The sequence below is a fragment of the Monodon monoceros genome, unplaced genomic scaffold (assembly GCF_005190385.1).
Source record: "Monodon monoceros isolate NGI ecotype Baffin Bay Population unplaced genomic scaffold, NGI_Narwhal_1 Super_Scaffold_18, whole genome shotgun sequence".
In the NCBI taxonomy this organism is placed as follows: Eukaryota; Metazoa; Chordata; class Mammalia; order Artiodactyla; family Monodontidae; genus Monodon; species Monodon monoceros.
The window spans coordinates 51949503-51961575 of record NW_021703774.1 but is presented as its reverse complement, the minus strand read 5'-3'; the positions used below and the strand labels follow the sequence as shown (position 1 = coordinate 51961575).

Below are 12073 nucleotides of genomic sequence, written 5' to 3'. Positions count from 1 at the left end.
GACCGGACCGAGTGGTGTGGCAATGTCAGGTGTCGGTTGCATCAGCCACTTTGGCGGGGGTTCCGTCTGGCTCCCTGGGCCCTTCCCCGGACCTGCTGGCCTTACAGGGAGAAAGAATGCTTTGACCATAAGGTCTGTAAGCAACTCCAGAGTTAGGCAAAAAGAGAAGAGTAAACAAAGCTAGAAAGAACTAGGTGTGGGGAACAGGATGTGTGTGAATGCGTGGCACATTCAGGTAGTAGACCAGAGAATATTTTATTTTACCTGAGGCCAGTTTATTCTCAGGAGAGGATGTATACTGGCTTAGGTTGAGGGTGAGCCAAAGTGTAGGGGCCTGGAGTAAGGAGACAGATTAACAGGAGGAAACATAATGATTTTAATTATATACTTATGGGGCTTCAAAGAGGAAAAGTCAATTCTTGGTTAGTTGAGAAGTGAAAGTGTTTGGTAAATAAAGGTTGCCCTGCTGGGCAGATAAGTCTCTCAAGTGAAAAAATTATCTCTAGAAATAGCCCTCTTCCTGGTGTAGGCTCCATTTCTAACATAGATTTCCTTTATAAATGTAGATTTCTCTTACAAAAGGGTATTTCTACTCTGTTTTCAGAGCTTCTCCTATATCTACAGTTTCTTAAAAATCAGTTCACATTAATCCTTATGGCAAAGAGGCATATTTTGGGATGATATATTCTGCTACCCTTCAAAATGTTACCTTGTTTTTATTATAATAAACCTCAGAAAGTCCTGTTGTTGTCAAACACAAGTTCAAGAGTCCAACACACAGTGAGGCCAAACAAATGTCAGAGTTTGGAGCAGAGAATGGTTTATTGTAAAGGCCAAGCAAAGAGAGCAGGTGGCTTATGCTCAAAAGACTTGAACTCCCCAATGGATCTCAGAGAAGAGGTTTTTTTTTTACTATAAATTTCTTTATTTTTTATTCTACTTTTTAAATTTTTGGCTGCATTGGGTCTTCATTGCTGCACACGGGCTTTCTCCAGTTGTGGTGAGCAGGGGCTACTCTTCATTGCGGTGCACAGGCTTCTCATTGCAGCGGCTTCTCTTGTTGGGGAGGATGGGCTCTAGGTGCATGGGCTTCAGTAGTTGTGGCATGTGGGCTCAGTACTTGTGGCTTCCAGGCTTATTTGCTCTGCAGCATGTGGGATCTTCCCGGACCAAGGCTAGAACCCATGTCCCCTGCATTGGCAGGCGGATTCTTAACCACTGCACCACCAGGGAAGTTCCCAGAGAAGAGTTTTTAAAGGCAAAATTTGGGGTGAGGGCTACAGGGTGTCTGACTTTCTTCTGATTGGTTGGTAATAGGGTGGTGTTCCAGAAATCTTGTGCTCAGCCTGCAGTTACCAACCTTCACCTGGGTGGAGGGCTTAGTTCCTATAGAAGAACTCAAAGATCTATTGTTATGTATATCCCTTGAGGAGGAGCCAGGACTCTGCTTTATGTCTCCATTATTGTTTCTTGACTGCTTTTCCTTTGTTTCTGCATTCCCTCCATAATTAGTAATTGTTTGAATCTGACCTTTGGAACTCAGGGAAGCTCTAGGAGGCTGAAGCCTTTTTCCTATAAGCAAGAAAACTGGGGACATGGAAAGGCTTTTTTACCCAGGAGGGTCCCACAGGAGCCTGCTCGGTTTCACTATCTTTTAGGAATGGATAAGTATAATAGAGCCTGGGGAGAAAGTGATGCCTCATTCTGGTAAGAGAAAGCCTTGCATGTCAGTGAGGACATGATTTTTTCATACTTTCCAATGGAAACAGGGAGGAAAGCCAACTTACACTAAGTTAACTGGAGAATTTTTGGTTGTTAGGAGGGAATAATTTATAAATGTGGACATCCTGATGGCAGTAGGCAGAAAGAGAGTGAACTGAGACATTCTATTAATATCAAAGGAATCTGTGTAGGTGTCTATGGTACTGCTGTGCCAATGACGTATTAAGGACTTAAAGGACTGCCAACTTAGGAAGTAGGGGCTATTGTGTGAGTTAAGAGAAATCCAGGGCCTTTGTCACAGCTTGCTGAGAAGACTGGGGCCCAATTGTCTTGGCCCCAGCTTAGGAGCAATTGTTCCATGCCAAGAGAGGCAAGCTGAGAGGGTCTCAGGCTGCTGCTTCCCCCCCCCCCAACGTCACTGAGTGCTCAGTTTTTACAGCAGGGGTGTCGCTCAGAGAGAAACTTGCCATTGTTCCCAACCCCAGCTTCAGAGCTTGGGCTCAGAAATTTTTCCTGGGGAGAGAAGTGGGCCATAAAACAGATAGCTCCTGATCTTTTCCCAAAGGAAATGACTTCATTTGTAGCAGAGTTTGGAGAGTTCAAGTCTACGGGCCTGAACAGTAGAGGCTGTGATGAGAGGAAGTTGGATAGAGACCCGTGCATTTAATAAGGATACAGACCAGACTGTAGGCTGGCTGGTTTAGGAGGACTGAGGAACAGGATAGCTGGGAGGACTCCTTTTGGAGTCAGAAAAATATATAGAACACTGCCTTCAGAAACTGTTTCTTTAAAGGAGTTACAGTTTGATGGGATTAGTTTATCGAGCAATTTATGCCCCCAGGACATTGATGAAAATAAATAAATAAATAAAGCAACTAACGGGCGATTAGTGGAGTCGGACATCTGGGTGTGGTCAGGGAAAGAGAGGAAGAGAACAAGTTCATCCCAGAGTGACTGTGGGCATATCCAAAACTGTCACGCCTTAAGGAGCAATATGAGAAGTTTAACACTGTGTATATGTGTGTTTATGTGTGTGTGTATGCACATGAGTTGGCAGGGAGACTAGACTTCACTAAAATAATCCAGCCAATCAGGAAACAAATTGAGTGGGGAGGCACTTGCTAGACTAGTGTTGCTGCTAGCAATCTGGGCCAGCACAGTGGCTGAACTTAATGTCCCTTCCAAATGTGGAAAAGTTTGGATGAAAATAAATGACAAATGAGAGAAGGAGAAATAATAGCTGAGAGTAAAGGAGTGTATAAGTGGGTTATGCAATGAGAGAAATCCAACCTCAAGAGAGGCTCAGAGAACGAGAATAATATTATTTCTTAGCAGAATTATACCAGATACCCAGACGGGCAAAGCTATGTTTGCCAAAACCACCCCTGCTTTTGATACTGACAAAGTCAGATGGCAGCCTGCAAACCTGAGTCTGGGAGACGTTCTGGTCATAGGATATATTTGACGAGCAGGATCAATGTTACTGACTAAATCAAGCCCTAATAATGTTCTAGTATCTTTGACTATTTTTCAGGCTCCATCTATCAATACTATAAAAGATATCATTTGGGAAGGGATTTCTGAGAACTGCTTCCTACTGGAATTTCAGACCCTGTGGTGGATGGCTCCCAGCAGACTGATTACCGTGTAGCTATAAACCTTGATGAGCAAATGCTTAGAAAGGTCCCTGGTTGTAATAGATACAATGGCAGCCTGCCCAACATGCCACAGTGTGGTGTGCTATGCACAAACACAATCGTCCTGGTTTTTGTGGATGGAAAGCTATAAGCAGAATGGGGAAAAACAATGCGTTCCTACTGGGATTAAAGCAGTGGGCATCATGTGGTGGATCTGGGTCCCCTGGGGAACAGTCCCACTCAGACAGGAAGGCTGTGGGAGGACTTATGACATACTCAAACTAAATTACAGCTGGCTTGGACCAACCAACCCTATTATGGGGTGCCCAATATTTTTGGGTACAAAATATGTATCCTAACTGCACCCAGGCTGTTAATAGGCAATAGCAACAACATGCATGGTGGATTAAACAACAATGGCCCATAAGTCAGAAAAGGGGAGATAGATGCCAGTCTAGGTATTCTGGGACAAGCAGAGTTTGCTTTTAATGAGGAGCAGCATTCAGAGAAAGAAGATTTAGTCACTAGAATAGGCATATTAGAGGGAGTTCTCTTCCAGGCAGAAGGTAAAGGATAAGAAGCAGCTTGGAGAGATAAAGAAGCACCAGCAAACTGCATCAGGCCGAGTCCACAAGTAATGCTTGGTAATGCTAGAGCCCAGGGTTGGGAAAGGGCCTGCACCCTGACCTGACAGGTCCTCTTGACTATTTTAATATGGATAGAGGCTGAAGTGGCCAGGAAACAATGGTCCCCTGTCCTAGTCCCTGGGCCTCAAGGGGGTACACCTGTGGAAATCTTAAGGCCTGCGAGCTTATGGAAGTTGTCTGTGGGCACGGCACTTGTAATTTACACCAATGTATAATGACTGTGCTTGCCCCCAGAATAAGTTGAAATAAAACATATCCTGCAGTATAGTTAGCAGGGATAGGAACTATTCTAAATACTGCTCGTATCCTCCCCTTGGGAGGAAAATGGGCTCTGCTATATTTATACACAATGAAAACCAGGGTCAGTACAAGCCTACGAGATGGGGAGGGTAATTGACTTTTCCCTCCAATTAACTTGAATTAACCCAGATAAAACCAAGCCATGGCCAGCTGTAATGATACCTGTCTTTTCATAATAATTTCTGCTATGTGGGCAAGGGTAGATCTTGTTGGGTACACAAAGCATACATCTCTGTAATCCTTACCGATTTGTTCTGTAAGGAAGCTGAATTGCACTGACCATAGGGCAGTGTGGTATTGTTGGAAAGATGTAACTGCCTCATGTCAATGTGTCCTATAATACTGATACTCATGGTCAAATGTATTGCAAGATTAAGTTAAAGCCGCCTCGGGATGTAATACCTAAGGAGGAACTAGATCTAGCTAACCATAAGCTGATTTCTGTGGTAAATAGTTCTGCACAAGTTTATCATAAGGTATAAATAGCAATAGATCAAGGGAAAAAAATAAACTAGTGCAAGAATATGAAATATGAAGATGTTTATAATGGCTTTATAGGATGAATTAGTTGAATTAGTTGTTTCTTTAAATTAGTTGAATTAGTTGTTTCCTTAAATCTGTCCCTACCTCACACTGGCTTCTTCAAATGTTAGGCATATTTGTATTGGTTCTGTTAAAAATAAACAACAGGTCTGAAATGGAGTCACTTGTGTTAAAGCCCCATATCAGCAAACCAAGACTTAATACCTAACCTAATTGCAGTTACAACCTCCCGCAGAAGTGTAACCTTTAATGAGTCAACCTGGAATTACCTGGTTAGCGCTGAGGTATTCGGCCAACAGGCCCTTCCGTTCCTATTAGGAGAGTGGCCTTACCTAAAACAATGCGTTCTTTGCTAATAATTTCCTTTTTCCTGCTCCCTCTCTGCCTTAAAAAAACTGAAAACCTTTCCTTTTCTGCAGCTAGATGAAGCTCCTTCTGTTTGCTAGGTTGGATGGTGCCCATTTCATGAGTCATTTAATGAAGCCAACTGGATCTTCAAATTTCCTCATTTGAATTTTTGTTATTTAACAGTAAGTACTATTGCTAGAACTGTTCTATAATATAAATGTTACACCAAATGTAAGTGCTTTGATAGGTATGATCATTTTGCTGTAAGGGATCTGTGTTCAAAAACTAGGGGGTGGCCCGTGATATTGAGATATAATAAGAAATACATATTTTGGTGCTTGTCTGTGATTCCTGCCTCTCAGCTCTAAAAACCTGTATTTTCCGAAGTGATTAGAGAGGTAGGGGCATCTTTTGTTTTATTTGGTTTTTGCCTTTGATTCCTGCAATGGTTTTAGAGTGATAAAGGTAAAGTGGGTGCATTTTGTTATTCATAACAAACCCTTTCAAACACACCTGAGTTTATGTGCGTGAGGAAATTTTTGGAAAGCCTCCGGATAAGGATGGGGGCGGGTTGCCAGGGGAACCACCTAGGGTAATTAGAGGGTTGAAAAGCAGGTTGGTGAACAAGAACACATCCATGTGTTAGGAGGGTGGCATACCACAAACTCCATGGGGACAGCAGCTCCTGAACTTGGAACCCTTTGGGACCTTGCCCTACATGTTTCTCCATCTGGCTGTTCATTTGTATCCTTTAACATCCTTTGTAATAAATTGGTAATCTAGTAAGTAATCTGGTTTCCTGAGTTCTTGAGGTGCTCTAGCAAATTAATCAAACCTGAGGAGGTTGTGGAACCCTCTGATTTATAGTCAGTCAGTCCTTCAGAAGTACAGCTAATATGCTGGACTTGGTAAGTAGTATCTAAAGTGAGGTGGGGAAGGAGGGGGGCAGTCTTGTGAGACTGTGTCCTTAACCTGTGGGATCTGATGTTGACTCCGGGTAGATACAAAACTGAATTAAATTGTAGGACACCCAGCTGGCGTTGCACATTTGCTTGCTGTGGGGAAAACTCCCAAATACGGCGACTAAAAGTGAAATAGTACTGAAAGTACACAAGTATTCAGTGAGTAGTGAGTAAAGAAGACTTTTATATACATAAACAAAAAACAATTCACAGTCTTCGCTGGAGAGTCGCCTCGATTTCCTGCTTCAACAGTGCTTGGAGGGAGCCCGCCTTCTCACTGCCTCAAGGTCCTTCACTTCCGCTCCAGCACCGGAGCCTCATCTCCTCAGCTGCCTGCAGAGAGGACCGCGGCCCCCTCGCAGGTGCGCCAGAGCTGCCATTTGGACTCGGAGGCCGCCATCACCCGCCAGATCAACCTGGAGCTCTACGCCACCTGTCCATGTCAGACTACCTTGACAGCGATGATGTGGCTTTGAAGAACTCTGCCAAATACTTTCTTCACCAGTCTCCCGAGGAGAGGGAACATGCTGAGAAACTGATGAAGCTGCAGAATCAGAGAGGTGGCGGAATCTTCCTTCAGGATATCAAGAAACCAGACTGTGAAGACTGGGAGAATGGGCTGAATGCAATGGAATGTGCGCTACACTTGGAAAAAAATGTAAATCAGTCACTACTGGAACTGCACAAAATGGCCACTGACAAAAATGACCCCCATTTGTGTGACTTTACTGAGACTCATTACCTGAGTGAGTAGGTGAAATCCATTAAAGAATTGAGTAACCATGTAACCAACTTGCGAAAGATGGGGGCCTTCCCGAATCTGGCATGGCAGAGTTATCTCTTTGACAAGCACACCCTGGGAAACAGTGACAACAACGAGAGCTAAGCTTTAGGCTGGCTTCCTGTAGCCATGGGTGACTTCCCTGGTCACCAAGGCAGTGCATGCATGTTTGAGTTTCCTTTACCTTTTCTATAAGTTGTACCAAAACATCTACCTATGTTTTTTCTTTAGTACCATTCCTTCAAATAGAGTAATTTGGTACCCACCCCTCTCTTAAGAAAAAAAGAAAAGAAAAAAATAATAATAACAAAAATAGCCCTGGAAAGGGGCTGGGAGGACCAGTATTGCAGTATTGCAGTTGCTGCAATATATTATGGAAAATGTCTATTTTTCAACAAAAAAGTTTGTGGTGTGCAAAAAACAGGAAATTGTGACCTATACATACAACTGAAACTGTCTGCGAGAGTAAGTAGATGAGAGATTTAAGAGAAAAAGACTTCAAAGTAGCCACTATAAACATGCTCATGGAACTAAACGAAAGCATGATTAAAGATGTAAGGAAGATATGATGACAGTGTGGCATCAACTAGAATATCAATAATGAGATAGAAATGATAAAGAAAAGCCAAATGCAGATTCCTTTGAATTTGAAGTTGAAAGTGTTGATGGAAAAAAAAATGCACAACCTAAAAGCTGAGGATTATGTTTTATTCGGTGGACTTGCTGAAGACTCAGCTACAGGAGGCAACCTCTCAGATAGCTCTGGGGGCTACACTGAAGAGGTAAGGGAGGAGCCAGGATATATAGGAGTTCAAACAAACAAACCAACCTAGTAGTCAAACATCAAAAGATCACTGCTAATTAAAGAAAACCAGACATCTCAAGTGAATGAATCTTGTGCTCTTCTGTGTATGGGAAGGTGCAAAAATCTGGGTTCATTGAAATCATTCCTTTGATATGTACCTTAACTATCTAGGGCCAGTATCCTGTTTTTCTTCATCCTCAATCCCCTCAACATGCACAGCGGGGCGGGGGGGTGGGGGGAGCAGCTGCAGTGTCTGATGGCCACAACATCCTTTGTTTACTGATATGGCAGTCCATGTCCACTAAAATTACAGTAATTAAAATTTAAAAATTCGCTAGAGGGATTCAACAGTAGATTTGAATGGCAGAATATAAAGAATTAGCAAACTTGAAGACAGATTGATAACCTTCCTATAAGTACACTTTAGCTCTGTCCAAAATATTTTGATGCATTTTTATTTCCATTTAGTTTCAAATATTTATTAATTTCTTCTGATTTCTTTGGTTATTTAGAAGCTTGTTGTTTAGTTTTTTGAGGCTTTTCTAAATATCTAATTATTATTGATTTCTGATTTAATTTCATTGTGCTTAGAGAAAATATTCTGTAAAATTTAAGATTTTAAATATTGAGACTTGTTTTATGTCCCAGCATAAGATCTGTCTTGGTTAATGCTCTATGTGCACGTGGAAAGAATGTGAATTCTGTGGTTTATTGGATATATTGTTCTGTAAAGGTCAGTTAGGTTGAAGTGGTTAATATTTTTAGATCTTCCACATCCTTCTAGATTTTTATCTAGTTATTAAAGAGGAAATTGATATTTATACTTTGTAAATTTGTCTATTGGTCTCTTTAGTTCAGTCAGCTTTTGCTTCATCTATTTTTAAGCTCAGTTATTAGCCACCTACATTTTAGGTTTGCTATGTCTTCTTCATGGATTGACCTATTTATCATTATAAATGTCTCTATCTATGATAATTCTTCTTGTCTTGAGGTCCATTAAGTCTAATATTAATAAAACTCAGCTTTCTTTTGCATACCATTTACATGGTGTATCATTTTCATTCTTTTTAACCTATTTTTTCTAACATTTAAAGATATTATTGGTATGGTTGGATTTAGTTCTGTCTTGTTTGTTACTTGCTTTTTTTAAAATTGAAGTATAGTAGAAGTATAGTGTCATGTTAGTTTTGGTGTACAGCAAAGTGATTCAGATATATGTATATACCTGTATATATGTATATATATATATATATTTATATATGTATTCTTTTTGTTTTCTATGCCTGTCAGTGTGTTTCTGTTTTGTAAATAAGTTCATTTGTATCATAGTTTAGATTCCACATATAAGCGATATCATATGGTATTTATTTTTCTCTGATTTAGTTCACTTGGTATGATAATCTCTAGGTCCATCCATGTTGCTGCAAATGGCATTACTCATTCTTTTTTTATGGCTGAGTAGTATTCCATTGTGTGTGTGTGTGTGTGTGTGTGTGTGTGTGTGTGTGTATTATATATATATCACATCTTCTTTATCCATTCATCTGTAGATGGACATTTATGTTGCTTTCATATCTGGGCTGTTGTAAATATGCTGCTATGAACATTGAGGTGCATGTATCTTTTCAAACTAGAGTTTTCTCCAGATATATGGCCAGGAGTGGGATTGCTGGATCATGTGGTAACTCTATTTTTAGTTTTTTAAGGAACCTCCATACTGTTTTCCATAGTGGCTACACCAATTTACATTCCTACCAACAGTGTAGGAGGGAGGGTTTCCTTTTCTCCACACCCTCTTCAGCATTATTGCTTGTGAACTTTTTAATGATGGCCATTCTGACTGGTGTGAGATAGTACCTCATTGTAGTTTTGATTTGCGTTTCTCTGATAATTAGTGATGTTGAGCATCTTTTCATGTGCCTGTTGGCTATCTGTATGTCTTCTATGGAGAAATGTCTATTTAGGTCTTCTGCCCACTTTTTGATTCAGTTGTTTGATTTTTTTGTTATAGAGTTGTATGAGCTGTTTGTATATTTTGGAAATTAAGCCCTTGTCAGTTGCACCATTTGCAAATATTTTATCCCAGTGTGTAGGTTGTCTTTGCATTTTGTTTATGGTTTCCTTTGCTATGCAAAAGCTTGTAAGTTTGATTAGGTCTCATTTGTATATTTTTGCTTTTATTTCTTTTGCCTTGGGAGACTGATCTAAGAAAATATTGCTACGATTTACGTCAGAGAATGTTTTGCCTATGATCTCTTCTGGGGGTTTTATGATGTCATGTCTTCTTTAGGTCTTTCAACCATTTCGAGTTTATTTTTGTATATGATGTGAGGGAGTGTTCTAATTCACTGATTTATATGTAGCTGTCCAGCTTTCCCAAAACCACTTGCTGAAGAAATAACATACACTCTTGACCGTTGTAGCTGTATACTAAGTTTTGAAACCAGGTAATGTGAGTCCTCCAACTTTGTTCCTCAGTATTATGTTGGCTATTCTAGGTATTTTGTCTTTCTTTGTATATTTTAGAATCATTTTGTCAGTAGCTACAAAATAACTTACAGGGATTTTGATTGGGATTGCATTGAATCTATAGATCATGTTGGGGAGAACTGACATCTTAACAATATTGAGGCTTGTAATATATAAACATGGAATATCTCTCTGTTTAGTTAGAGCCTCTTTGATTTTTTCATCAGAATTTTGCTGTTTCTACATATAGATTTTGAACATATTTTGTTAGATATATAGCCAAGGATTTTATTTTGGAGTGGCTGTTATATGTGGTTTAAAAATTTTTTTAATTCCAATTGTTCATTGCTGGTGTATAAGAAAGCAATTGACTTTTACATATTAACCTGTATCGTGCAAGCTTGCTATGATTACTTCTTAATTCCAGAAATTTTTATGTCAGTTTTTTTGGATTTTCTATGTAGGCAATCATGTCATTTGCAAACAAAACCCATTTTATTTCTTCCTTTCCAATTTATGCCTTTTGTTCCTTTTCTGGTCTTATTGCAGTAGCTATAACCTCCAATATAATATTGCTATGGACTGAATATTTGTGCTTCTCCCAAATTTATATATTGAGACCCTAATTCTCAATGTGATGGTATTTGGAGGTAAGGGCTTTGGGAAGTAATAAGGATTATATTAGGCTATGAGGGTGGGACCCTCATGATAGGATTAATGCTCTTATACAGAGGAAAAGACACAAGATCTCTCTTTCTGCCTGCATGCACCAAGGAAATTAAAATAAATCAAATTAATATTGAACTCAGATGTTGGGAAAATAATTAACTAAACCTAACAAAAACAGAAAGAACAAGTAAGAATAAAAGTACTAATTAATGAATTAGAAACAATAGAATAAATATATAACCTAAGAGCTATTTTCTTGAAAACAAACTTTATTAAATAGAAAACTCACTAGTTTAACCTATCAAGATATGAGGGTGAAAATGCAAACACATAAAACTCAGGATGAAGATGGAGAAATGATAGCTATGGAAAAAAAAGAAAGAAATTATAGGCAAATTTTTTATCACTCAATAAACTTGAAAAATGTGGAATGGTATTGAAATTTATATACTGTGCTTCAAGTTTTATAAACCTTGAAAACTATAGTTTCTTTATTTTCTACAAGTGATCTGAGTATTTTCATAAATTCATATACCAGTGAATGATGGAAAAGTAAATGTATATTTGTATTTAGAAATATCTTATTATCTTCAAGATAAGAGTCTCTTTTCTTTAAAACTGGCGCTTTTGGATAAAAGCTTGGTCTTTCTGAGTTTCTTACCTCTCTTCTTCCCAAAGGTAACATCTGCATATAGTTGACTGGAAAACTGTGCTCTTTGGTGATGGGGAAGGGGAAGGCTTTGTCCTGGCTTTTCAGGGGACTCTGCTGTTCAGCTCTGCTGGTGAAACTCCTGGTCTCTTCTCTCAGTGTGGGGATTATCTGCAGGGAGTTTGGCCAACTTCCACGTGAGTAGGCCTTTCTTCAGCCTTTACTGGTGCCTCTGGCCCTCTGAGATCTGGCTAAGACTTTCATGTGATTCCTCTTGGAACCTGCCCGCAGGTTCTCAACCACATTTTTGCTTGTCCCTTCTGTAGCAATCCCTCGGCAACTTCACTATCATCTACATTTTACAACTTTCCACAGGGCACATAGGAATCTCTGGATTCTTTAGGATATTAGCACTATCTCTGGCTTTCTATCCATTTGGCGAATTCATTCTGCCGATTTCACTTTGGAGTGACTGTCCCATTTTGACGTGGAAACATCTGGAACCATTCCCTATTCCCTACTCCACTGCTTGAGGGCATTT

General features: G+C 39.8%; 1 protein-coding gene and 1 pseudogene across 6 annotated transcripts in view; both read left to right on the top strand.

The window, feature by feature from the left end:
• The window catches only part of PAPPA2 (pappalysin 2), a 556585-nt gene that overhangs the window by 15792 nt on the left and 528720 nt on the right, over positions 1-12073 (top strand). For 4 of the 6 annotated variants that reach the window (XM_029227419.1, XM_029227421.1, XM_029227422.1 and 1 more), the window contains one exon: positions 5269-5379. The exons of 1 other annotated variant lie outside the window; for it this stretch is intronic. The gene's annotated coding sequence lies outside the window, so the exon portion shown is untranslated. Of the gene's footprint in view, positions 1-826; positions 1001-5268; positions 5380-12073 lie in introns of those variants that run through there. One more of the 6 variants, XM_029227417.1, reaches the window with a different exon arrangement.
• LOC114897854 lies at positions 4666-7409 on the top strand (annotated as a pseudogene).